The 12,573-nt window shown below is 40.2% G+C and overlaps 1 protein-coding gene across 1 annotated transcript in view; it reads right to left on the bottom strand.

The window, feature by feature from the left end:
• LOC126473983 (uncharacterized) overlaps positions 1 to 12,573 on the bottom strand; it is a 243,021-nt gene that overhangs the window by 135,065 nt on the left and 95,383 nt on the right. The gene's annotated exons all lie outside the window — the stretch shown is intronic.

Raw genomic sequence — 12,573 nt, 5'->3', positions numbered from 1 at the left:
GTAATAGCACTTTTACTAAGCATCACAGTACCTGCTGGTCTGTGGTTTATTCTGTGTCCTCAGATCCTGCCTTAGAGACAGCGTGATCCATGGAAGGAGGACTTTGGGGACACTCGTGATGATGTCACTGATACCTGGAGAGTCTGAGGGTCATTCTGTACATAGCTTTCATTGGTTTTGATATAAGTCTTCTGTTATGAACCGCCCAGTTTGATGTACTGAGTAAATACAATGTTACACTTCATCTTTGTATGAAGTTGCTATTCATCTATGTGTGAAGTGTTACTTCTGTATAATAATACAAGTTTAATATAATCTGATTAGTTCAATACAATCTCATTACCGAAAACATATTTCTCCACCATTTTGTAGAAAATTGCAACATTATTCGAATTTATACTTCCAGTATAAAAGAAGGTGCAGAGGATAATGAGTCCATGTCTACACTGAGTTACAGGGTTATTTTGGCTCTACATTGTAAGCAAGTCAGAATTGCTAATTTACAGAGGTGAATGAGAACTTATTGACAAATTAACTTACTCAAGAAGCAGGTACATTTAAGCTCACATTACATCGTGAAGTGGAAATCCCTTTCTGGAAATAAGACCAAGGCTGTCTCTATGGCATTCTTCACCGTAGCATATCTTTCATGATTACCAATCCAGTGAGATACAGAGAAATAATTCATTTCAGTTTTCCAAGGATAAGAGGGAAACACTGGCAGACTGAAGAATGAGAGTTGTAAAGGAGACAACTCGGGCAACAAAGCAGGACGATCAGCTGAGACAAGTGTTGTCACTGAAACTCAATCTACGTCTACATGAATACTCTGGAACAATATTACGGAAAGGATAGTTGCTACTCACTATATAGCGGAGATGCTGAGTCGCATATAGGCACAACAAAAAGACTGCCATAAAAAAAAGCTTTCAGCCAACAAGGCCTTTGTCAAAAATAGACGACACACACACACACACACACACACACACACACACACACACACACACACACACTCAAGCACACTCATTCACACACGACACAGGCTCTGGCACTATTCTGGCTTCAGCTGCCATGAGAGTATGGCCGTGAGGGTGGAGTTGCTTGTGTGTGTGTGGGGGGGGGGGGGGTCTATTTTTGACAAAGGCCTTGTTGGCCGAAAGCTTATTTTGTGTCAATCTATTGTTGCGCCTACCAGCAATTCAGCATCTCCGCTATGTGGTAACAACTATCCCTTTCATAATTTTGTTACATTCCATCCTGGATTTTCCATTGTTTGAATACTCTGGAATTCACAATGAAGTGTCTGGCAGAGGGTTCATCGAACCACCTTAAGACTATTTCTCTACTGTTCCACTCTCTAACAGAAAACAGTGCATGGGAAAAATGAACACTTAAATGCTCCGGTTTCTCTTATTTCATTACAATCATCATTTTACCTGTGTAAGCTGATGTCAATAAAATATTTTCACATTCAGAGGAGAAAATTGGTGATTAAAATTTCATGAGAATATCTCACTGCATCAAAAAAGTCTTTGTTTTAATTACTTCCATCCCAACTCACTTATCATATCCACTACATTCTCTCCCCTATTTCATGATAATACAAAATTAGCTGCCCTTCTTGGGACTCTTATGATGTCCTCCAGCAATCCTATCTGGTAAGAATACCATGTGTGTAAGGGGACTCAATTACACTACACTCAGGACACTACAATGGATCGTATTTGTTGTTTAGCAATATGCCCAAAATGTATTTTATAAATGAAAAGAACAGCAATGTGGACGTTCCATGCAATATAATTATTTAGTTAACAGTATTTTCGGCTTGCCAGGCTGTGATCTGGCTATAAACAGTTGCCTAAATATATTAGCATAATATAACATCTACATTTCTGTGTTGTTGTTGTTGTTGTGGTCTTCAGTCCTGAGACTGGTATGATGCAGCTCTCCATGCTACTCTATCCTGTGCAAGCTTCTTCATCTCTCAGTACGTTCTTCATCTCTCAGTACGTACTGCAGCCTACATCCTTCTGAATCTGCTTAGCGTATTCATCTCTTGGGCTCTCTCTATGATGTTTACCCTCCACGCTGCCCTCCAATACTAAATTGGTGATCCCTTGATGCCTCAGAACATGTCCTACCAACCGATCCCTTCTTCTAGTCAAGTTGTGCCACAAACTCCTCTTCTCCCCAATCCTATTCAATACCTCCTCATTAGTTATGTGATCTACCCATCTAATCTTCAGCATTCTTCTGTAGCACCACATTTTGAAAGCTTCTATTCTCTTCTTGTCCAAACTATTTATCGTCCATGTTTCACTTCCATACAAATACTTTCAGAAACGACTTCCTGACACTTAAATCTATACTCGATGTTAACAAATTTCTCTTCTTCAGAAACGCTTTCCCTGCCATTGCCAGTCTACATTTTATATCTTCTCTACTTCAACCATCATCAGTAATTTTGCTCCCCAAATAGCAAAACTCCTTTACTACTTTAAGTGTCTCATTTCCTAATCTAATTCCCTCAGCATCACCCGAGTTAACTCAACTACATTCCATTATCCTCGTTTTGCTTTTGTGGATGTTCATCTTATATCCTCCTTTCAAGATACTGTCCATTCCGTTCAACTGCTCTTCCAAGTCCTTTGCTGTCTCTGACAGAATTACAATGTCATCGGCGAACCTCAAAGTTTTTATTTCTTCTCCACGGATTTTAATACCTACTCCGAACTTTTCTTTTGTTTCCTTTACTGCTTGCTCAATATAGAGATTGAATAACATCAGGGAGAGGCTACAACCCTGTCTTACTCCCTTCCCAACCACTGCTTCCCTTTCATGTCCCTCAACTCTTATAAGTACCATCTGGTTTCTGTACAAATTGTAAATAGCCTTTCGCTCCCTGTATTTTACCCCTGCCACCTTCAGAATTTGAAAGAGAGCATTCCAGTCAACATTGTCAAAAGCTTTCTCTAAGTCTACAAATGCTAGAAACATAGGTTTGCCTTTTCTTAATCTAGCTTCTAAGATAAGTCGTAGGGTCAGTATTGCCTCATGTGTTCCCTTATTTCTATTGAATGCAAACTGATCTTTCCCGAGGTTAGCTTCTACCAGTTTTTCCATTCATCTGTAAAGAATTCGCGTTAGTATTTTGCAGCCATGACTTATTAAACTGATAGTTTGGTAATTTTCACATCTGTCAACACCTGCTTTCTTTGGGATTGGAATTATTATGTTCTTCTTGAAGTCTGAGGGTATTTCACCTGTCTCATACATTTTGCTCACCAGATGGTAGAGTTTTGACAGGACCGGCTCTCCCAAGGCTGTCAGTAGTTCTAATGGAATGTTGTCTACTCCTGGGGCCTTGTTTCGACTTAGGTCTTTCAGTGCTCTGTCAAACTCTTCACGCAGTATCATATCTCCCATTTCATCTTCATCTACATCCTCTTCCATTTCGATAATATTGTCCTCAAGTACCCTTGTATAGACCCTCTATATACTCCGTCCACCTTTCTGCTTTCCCTTCTTTGCTTAGAACTGGGTTTCCACCTGAGCTCTTGATATTCATTCAAGTAGTACTCTTTTCTCCAAAGGTCTCTTTAATTTTCCTGTAGGCAGTATCTATCTTACCCCTAGTGAGATAAGGCTCTACATCCTTACATTTGTCCTCTAGCCATGCCTGCTTAGCCATTTTGTTGCACTTCCTGTTGATCTCATTTTTGAGACGTGCTATCAACTTATAAGCAAGACATCAATCTATCAAGCAGTAATAGAAGATCCAGTTAACTCCCAAGAAGGGTCCTCATCCAACTTCTCTCACTCATTGAATCATATGGCAAAGACATATGCTGACAATGAGCTGAAAAAGAGTCAAGGTTATAGACTAAAAGAAATGACAATACATTGGAGTACTTAAAGCAGTAAAGGAGACAACTCGCCCTATAAGCACTGAGTTGTTGACAAACATACAAAAAAGAATGGAAATGTTGCTAGCTTCATAATTTAGCAGTAAAGGAGACAACTCACCTGATAGTAAAGGCACTGAGTCGTTGACAGGCCCACAAAAAAGAATGAAAATGTTGTTAGTTTTCAGGTAAAATCTTTAATGAGCTAGAGCATGTGCACACACATGTGCATGCATGCAAACCCATGCACGAGCACGCGTGCATGTGTCCATACACACACACACACACACACACACACACACACACACACACACACACAGAGAGAGAGAGAGAGAGAGAGAGAGAGAGAGAGAGAGAGAGCGCTGTGCCCCTACACTGTGCAGCCCCCATCTTCATAGTTTAAAAAAGCTAGTGCTGGGTGAAAGGATCCAGATGACATGGGTTATGAAGCAGTCACTGAACTCCAGCATGTTGTCTCAGCAGCATGTTCCACTATTGGGTTGTGAACTCTGCTTTTGACCACACTTAGACAGTGGCTATTCTTTCTGGTGGACAGATGGTCGGTGGCCATACCCACATAAAATGCTGGACAGAATTTGCAGCAGGGCTGGTGTATGGTATAACTGTTTTCACATGTGCCACAGCCTCTGATGGGACAGGCCAAACCTGTGACAGGGCTGAAGTATCATGCGCTGCGTGGGTGAATAGAGCAGGTCTTGTACCTGTGCCTTCAACACCTGTGGCAAGGGGTTGGAAGTGAGTGATGTAGTGGTGGATCAGGACATTGGGTTAAGTTGGGTGGCTGGCAGAATACAGTTTCGGAAGTGTGGGAAGGACTGTGAGTAGGATGTCCTTCATTTCTGGACATGATGGTAAATAGCGATGCCCTGGCAAAGGACATGGTTCAGTTGCTGCAGTCTAGGATGATAATCGGAGACGGTGAGTAGGGGAAGGGGGGGGGGGGGGTAGTGGCTCCTTTGCAGCTGGTTCTTGGGGGTGGTGTCAATACTGTGAAACTCAAATACCAATAAAGCAATGATGAAATTCCAGAAGAACTCTTTAAACTTGATGAACAAGGTATCAGAGTCTTAAACAAACTTTCGAAAAAAATTGTGATACAGGTAACACTCTTCCCTGTATTATCAACTTCTATTTCCTAACCAAAACAGACGAATGTGTAGGAATATGAAGATCACAGACTCATTAGTCTTATGAGCCACTCCTTAAAAATTTTCTGAAAGTTATCAATCCATGTCACAAGAAAAATGTCAGAAATTCATTGGTAGTGCACAGTTTGGGTTTAGGAAGTGTTTGGATACAAATTCTAGTGAAAAATGCTACAATCAAAATAAAATTGTAGGCCTCTGTTTCATTAATTACTAGTTGAGATGTCTGTCATTGGCTGGGTATTTATTTATAGCTGTGCCCAAGACTTCAAACATGTGGAATTTATTCTTGACTTATAAAGCTCCTTTGTTTACATTTGAAGCAGTATATTCTTGACTTATAAAGCTTCTTTGTTTACATTTGAAGCAGTATGACTGAGGACTGAACAAACTGCTTATTTGCTTCACTAACATGGGAGAGAACCGTGTAGAGATGGCTACCGGAAGAGCAACTACAACTTTAAGTCTCTGTGAGTGAAGGGTTCTGAAGAGCAACATAATGCATGACGCTGTTCTTCAGAAGTACACTCTGCCTCACTTTAAGAAAAAGTTTCCAAAGAGCAACTGATGTTCTCGAGCCACAGCAAGCCTCACCTCATGGTCTTCATCGGCCTTCAGACTGCACAGTCCTCAGTCTTTTTAACTATTCTAAAGTATCCAGAAAGAATTGACCATTTTTCAGGACTTTTATATGTAAATAGAAAAAAATCAGAATGTAATAAGTAGCTAATCAAATCACAAAGCAAACTTTGTAAAATAGTTTTTCCTAGCAACGGGTATTAATAAAACCTATCAAAAGAAGCAAAGCAATGATGTTAAGTTTTTAAACCATTAAACAAAATCAGTGAATCCCTTACCCAAGTAAATTGGCTGCTAGTTTGTATTTGTGAAGATAAGATTGTGGTGCTTAATTCTGTCACTGATGAAACTTCCAAAAACACATATCACTGATTGACAGTGCCACCTTTTGATTCTTTGGTGTTTGGTGTACTATGCCCTGATAATTAAACGTCTGAACTACTAAGCTCAGATTTTAATGAAATAAGGCCTATACACTGCCACAAGCTATGCTCAGGTGCCTATTAAAACCACTGAAAATCAGTCTTGTAGTTTTGGAGATTAACATTTTCAAACAGCTAGACAGACAAGCATGAAGATTTCACATAAAACTTTAAATTACAATATCTTATTTTCCCGTGATCTCACTTTGATGAAATCATGCCTATATAGTACCCCAAGCTACACTCAAGGTACCTGTGAAAACCCCATTAAAATTCATATAGTAGTTTTGGAGATTAGCATGTTCAAACAGCCAAGCAGACACATCATGATAGTTTTACGGTTTTATTATTGGAAGAGGTGAAAAAGCCTTGGATAAGGAGGCCACTAACTTGGTTAATATGTGTACAGAGGTTGAACAAGTATGCATTCTGACACTTCTGATATTCAATTTGTACTCAGAGACTATATTTCAGGAATCCATTTGTGATATATGAAAAGACATTTAGATTAACAGAGTCTTCATCAAAAACATTCACTACACTGATGATACAATACTGATACCACCACCTAAAAGACAGCTGCAAAGGAGAAGATCTTACTGCATCAAAAAAGTCTTTGTTTTAATGACTTCCACCCCAACTCACTTATCATATCCATGACATTCTCTCCCCTACTTCATGATAGTACAAAATTAGCTGCCCTTCTTGGGACCATTTCCCAATATCATCCCAGACTGAATCAACTGAACCACATCTTTCACCAGCGCTTTGAATATTTATCAGTGAGCCTGGAAATGATGAACATTCTAAACACAATCCTTCCCAACCAACCTATGCATCATCCTGGCCCAACCCTACACCACTCCCGCTCCCAAGCCCTTGCACAGAGGTCATATCCCTATGACAGACCAAGGCGAAAGACATGGTTGATTCACAAACCCAGCAAATCCTACTCTAGTCCTGTCATAGTTTGCCTTATCCCAGTGGTATGGGCACCTATCAAAGCAGCTATATCACATATCAACCCTGCTGCAATTTCTGCACAGCATTTCATGTGGGCACGACCAACAACCAGCTGTCCACCATAATGAATGGCCACTGCCAAACTGTGAACCACAGCAGATCTGATCACTCAGTGGCAGAACATGCTGCTAAACGTAATGGGCTTGAGTTCAATGGCTACCTCACATCCTGCATCATCTGGATCCTCCTTGTCTAGCACCAGCTTTTCTGAACTACAGAGATGGGAACTATCCTTGCAGCGCATCCTTTGCTTCCGTTATCCGACTGGCCTCAGTCTCTGCTAACGTGAACAGAAATGATTAGCGAACAAGTTAACACAACAAATGGAAGATTTACTTAACTTGTATTTCTCCAAGTGAATGAAGATATTACAAATAATGCAGTAAGTAAAAGATTCCAGCTATTACAGCAGCAGCAATGATGGGGCTGCGACTAGGGGGTTTCCGCATAGCTCCATGTAGTGATGTGGCTCTGAGCGTGAATGGGGCAGTTTTCCTGCTGCCGGCCATCCTATATCGCAACAGCAGAGGGTGCTCGTGGTCCACAGCTACTAGAAGTACAGGACAACGAACATGCTTCTTTGGGTCTGCGAGATCCCACATAACCGCTATTGGCATCTCACATAAACTTGCAATTCCATTGCTATGATGCCAGTGGTGTGGTACTGATGCATGATACCACAGTCACTGTAACTGTGTGCTGCATGTAGTCATCAACTCTGTATCACATCCCTATCCTGTAAAATTGCCATCAGTCCCTCCCACATTCCTGTCCAGCACATCTGCTGCCTCCCTCGGAGCTGGCAACCACCCCTCCTCCACAGCCCTCCCCTTCTCTCTCTTTTCTCCCTCGACCCGAATATAACTCCTCACCTCAGTCTACCTGCTAAACTGCAGCCACTGTGTGCTCAACTGGCACAAAGTAGTGGTACATCATAAAACATGGGAGTAGTTATTCACGCATTAATACACAAATTCTGCAAGTCAACAAGTGAAGGTATAATATCCAGCCAACAATGTCAGCAAGAAAGAAAACATTCACTTTGCACATAAGAAATAAGTGACTGGAACATCACACTTGAACTACTACTACTACTACTAATAATAATAATAATAATAATAATAATAATAATAATAATAATGATAATGATAGTAATAATCATTATTTTGGGCACATGTTAAATCTAGTAACCAGACTTTCAAGGGCATATCAGATGATTTCTGTTTACAAAAAACTATGAGAAACCTATCAAGCCATGATCAAAGAAATGATAGCAGCCAACACAAAACATCAGCAGACAAGTTTGATGTATTTAACCGGATTGAATCAGTGGTCAGTGTGTGAATCCATTTTCAGTGTTTGTTGATAAATGAATTGTCATGAGCTGGGAGGGAAGGAATCCTGATTTCCTATGTTAACCATTTGTATGTGAACAATAGAGATATTAAAGTAATACCAGTGAACCATTCTGTCACAAAGACCCCAAATCTTCCACATGCAATAATTAATAAAAAAATGAATAAAAAATAGTTCACATGTATGCCTCAACACTCTCAATAGCCTTCTCCAATTGCCTCCACTGGATCAAACTCACCCACAAAAATTTGCCACATAATACCAAAAGAGAACATTTTCTACACGATGTTAGGCTGACTGTTTATATTACACACTACAGTGGTATTATTTTTCATGGCAAAGCTTATTGTTAATGTTTTTGCATTCTGAAATCACATTTAGTACATTTATTAGGAATTGGCACATGAAGGGAGTCTTTGATACTCTGATTTAATTTAGTGCACTTCCAACTCCAATCCAATATTCTACAGTTTTGTACTTGTGCCTCATATAATTGTACTGTACAAATGAGCAGTAATTCAAAAAGCAGACAGACAAAAAAAAATGGGGGAGGGGGGGGGGGGGGGGGAGAAGAAAAGCAAGATTATGACCCCTCCTTCCCCCATGAGGAAGGTCCTACTAGTTTTAAAGCTACAATAGTGTTGAGGCTTTTATATGTTCATGTTCCTGAAATAAACTGCTTTCGGCTGCACTTGAACTTTTACAGGAAGACAACCAGTTTTGTGATTTCAAATCACATCTTCAGGTGTACATACATCAGCAAAACATTCAAGCCCTGATACAGGAAGGAAGGGGACTCAACCTTCTCAAAATTAAATACTGTTACCTGCAACAAGCAGGGCATCATAGCTCAAATTGAGCAGTCACAAAACTGACATGATAAACGGGCATTTACCAGGAAGCGGCAGACAGCAATCGTCCAATCGCCTCGCTGTGCAAGGCCGCACTCTCTCAGTGTGGCCGCTTCTGTATCTTGACTGTTCAATTTGAAAATTTGAACTATGACACCCTGCTTGTTGTGGGTAACCATATACTACTTTGAGAAGGTTGAGTCCCCCTCCTTTCCATATCAGGGCTTAAATGTTTTACTGATACATGTACATCTGAAGATGTGAGCTGGAATCACAAAACTGGTCATGTTCCTATAAATGTTCATATACAGCTGGAAATGGTTTATTTCAGGAACATTGGTTACTTCAGCTGTAATTGCCTTCATCAGAAAATTATTTGTAACTCTGACATGTGTTCATCAACATCACTAAACATTTACATCCTGAAGCTAAGTATTGGTTAGCATTCCTATCTCATAATTTACAAATTTTCTTGATTGAACTGTCCTTTGATACAATAAACTGTATCAATGAAGATGATAAAATAAGCACAATTTTTCATAAGTTTCCCCACATACTGATTGTTCTATGAAATACTGATGGAACTGCCAAACGCCAGTAACTTCCCATCAGGATATTTCCCTATCCTATGGCTACTACCCCAGTGAGCACCCCCGCTGCAAAACTTGCCCTATACACCCTCCTACCACCGCCTATACCAGCTCTGTAACTGGCAAAACATCTATTATCAAAGGGAGAGCTACCTGTGAAATGACACATCATATACCAGCTGTTATTTAACACTCTTCAGTCTTTTACATTGGCATGACTACCACCAAACTATCAGCTAGGATGAATGCGCATAGGCAGTGGGTGTATACCGGCAACACACAATATCCTATTGCAGAGCATGCTCTACAACGTGACAATCGTGACCTCGGTGCCTGTTTCACCACACCCGCGATCTGGATTCTTCCCCCAGACACCAGTGTCTCAGAACTTCGCAGGTGGGAAACATTGCAACAACGTGTTCTTGGTTCTCGCCACCCACCTGACCTTCATTTATGTTAATTTCTTCCATCTCAGCATTTCTTCACAGAAACTACTCCTTTTCTTCACTCCATTTTAGTTTTCTACATCTTTCATTTTCTGACCTGCCAATTTTTTGCCATCCCCTACCACCTCTGTTACATACAATGCACTTTGCTTCTCATTCTTATTAACTCATGCACAATGTTTAAGCAGTAATCTCTGTCTAGCATATTACCCTGTCTTCCACCTTTAATCTCTCAGGTTTTCAAATCTCATCCAGTGCAGCCCCCCAACAATCAGTCTTTCCTTCTCATCCCGTCTGCTAAGTCTGATCTGAAGCACGGTTGTGGGTGACTTTCCCGAAATCTACTCCTTTTCCTAGATCTCTCCAGTCCTTTTCCTTCACCCCTCTTCCTTCTCCTTCAACCTTTCTGGTTGAAGAAGCAGCCACTGACTTCGAATGCTTGCCTAATTATAACCTTCTTTCATATGTTTTGTCTGTCGCCACTTGGTGAGTAGATTTTTTATCCATCCCATTACATTATTTTGTCAAAAACTGATTTTTTTCGTTGTTATGCCACGATTCTTTTGGACAGGAGTCTTCTGATCATCTTCAGGTGCCAACTAGAGATTATATATCAAACATCTCTATTTAAGACACTGTCAGCAAATATACATTGTACTTATAGTTGCTGTACACCAATTGATTGAATGTATGTGCTTCAGCTGTGTGTCTTTGTGTCACTAACAGTGCCTTCATCAGTTGCAGGTCACTTTATCGACATTATGCGGAATCACAACGGGATGTGGCCTACACAATACACAAAGTTTACCGCTTACAGAAGTCCTTGCAGAGTCCAGCTGGAAACACCATTTCAATTGATAATGTCCTCAGACAGTCGTACTTTCACAGATTTTTTGGGACTTCTAGGATCAGTTCAAGGATGACTTAATGCTGTGTAAGGCAGACATTTACGGGATTCTGTGCAACTGTGGCAAGTCTTATACAGGGAAAATGACATACACTATTCAGGAGCACATTTTGGAGCACCACTGACATACTCATTTCCTCCAAGCCAGCAAACATACTATTGCCGAACATTTTATTTTCAATTCTCTGTTGCAGATAAAACAGCCACCAGAGTGCATTACCATTTCTCATGTTTAGTGTTGTTACCAACCCAGTAGATACCTACAACAATGAAAACAAGGCAGAAAACAATCACAATGTAAAACAATTAGTCGAAGAATCAACTCTCAGAGAGGTGAAGGATGCAATAAAAAGACTAAAAAGTGGGAAGGCCCCTGGCATATACATGATATCAGTAGAGCTCATCAAAGAAGAGGGAGAGAAGATACATGAATGGTTATCTGAACTGTTAAAAGAGGTATGGAGAAAAGAAGTAATGCCGGAGGAATGGAAAACTGCTGCTGTATGTCCCATATACAAGAAAAGAGACAAAATGCTGACACAGAACAACAGACGGATATCTCTCCTATGCACTTGCTATAAAGTAATATTAAGAATTATACTAAACAGCCTCAACCCATACATTGAGGAAATATTAGACACAGCACAAGCACGGTTCCCCAAAAGGTAATTCAACAATCGACGAAATATTTACACAAGACAAATATTCGATAAGAAGTGGGAGCACAATCACGATACCTTTTGTCTGTTTATAGATTTCAACAAAGCATATGACAGCGTAGTAAGAGAGGAAATGTGGAGGATAATGGCAGAGTGTGGGATACCTGAAAAGCTGATAAAGCTAACTAAAATATTTGTAATGGAATAGCAGTGTAGAGTGAAAGTACAGGGGGAGTTCTCAGAAGCATTTGAAGTAAAAACAAGAGTGAGACAGGGAGATGATATACTACTACTTACCCTATTAAATTTGGCCTTCACCGACACCCTGAGGAGATTAACATGTAAAAGTACAGGAGTCACCATAGGAAAAAAGACAAATGTCCTTGCTTTTGTGGATGATATTGGGCTGATAGGAAAGAACGTGGAAGACCTGGAGATGATGGGAACTGTGCTAATGGAAGAAGCTAAGAAAGTAGGCCTAAGTATGAAAGAAAGTAAAACACAGTTCATGGTAGTAGGAAGAAGAGCTCATTTAGAACCAAACCATCTAAAAATCGGGAATCTAAAAATACAGAAGACAGACACATCCACGTACCTTGGTGTCAACATCAACCAGCAAAACCTTATAGAACAAGAGATAGTAACAAGAATTCAAGCTGGGGGAAGATG

The sequence above is a fragment of the Schistocerca serialis genome, chromosome 4 (genome assembly GCF_023864345.2).
Source record: "Schistocerca serialis cubense isolate TAMUIC-IGC-003099 chromosome 4, iqSchSeri2.2, whole genome shotgun sequence".
Classification (NCBI taxonomy): Eukaryota; Metazoa; Arthropoda; class Insecta; order Orthoptera; family Acrididae; genus Schistocerca; species Schistocerca serialis.
Note: the sequence above shows the minus strand (reverse complement) of the source record. Positions and strands in the feature narration are given on the sequence as shown.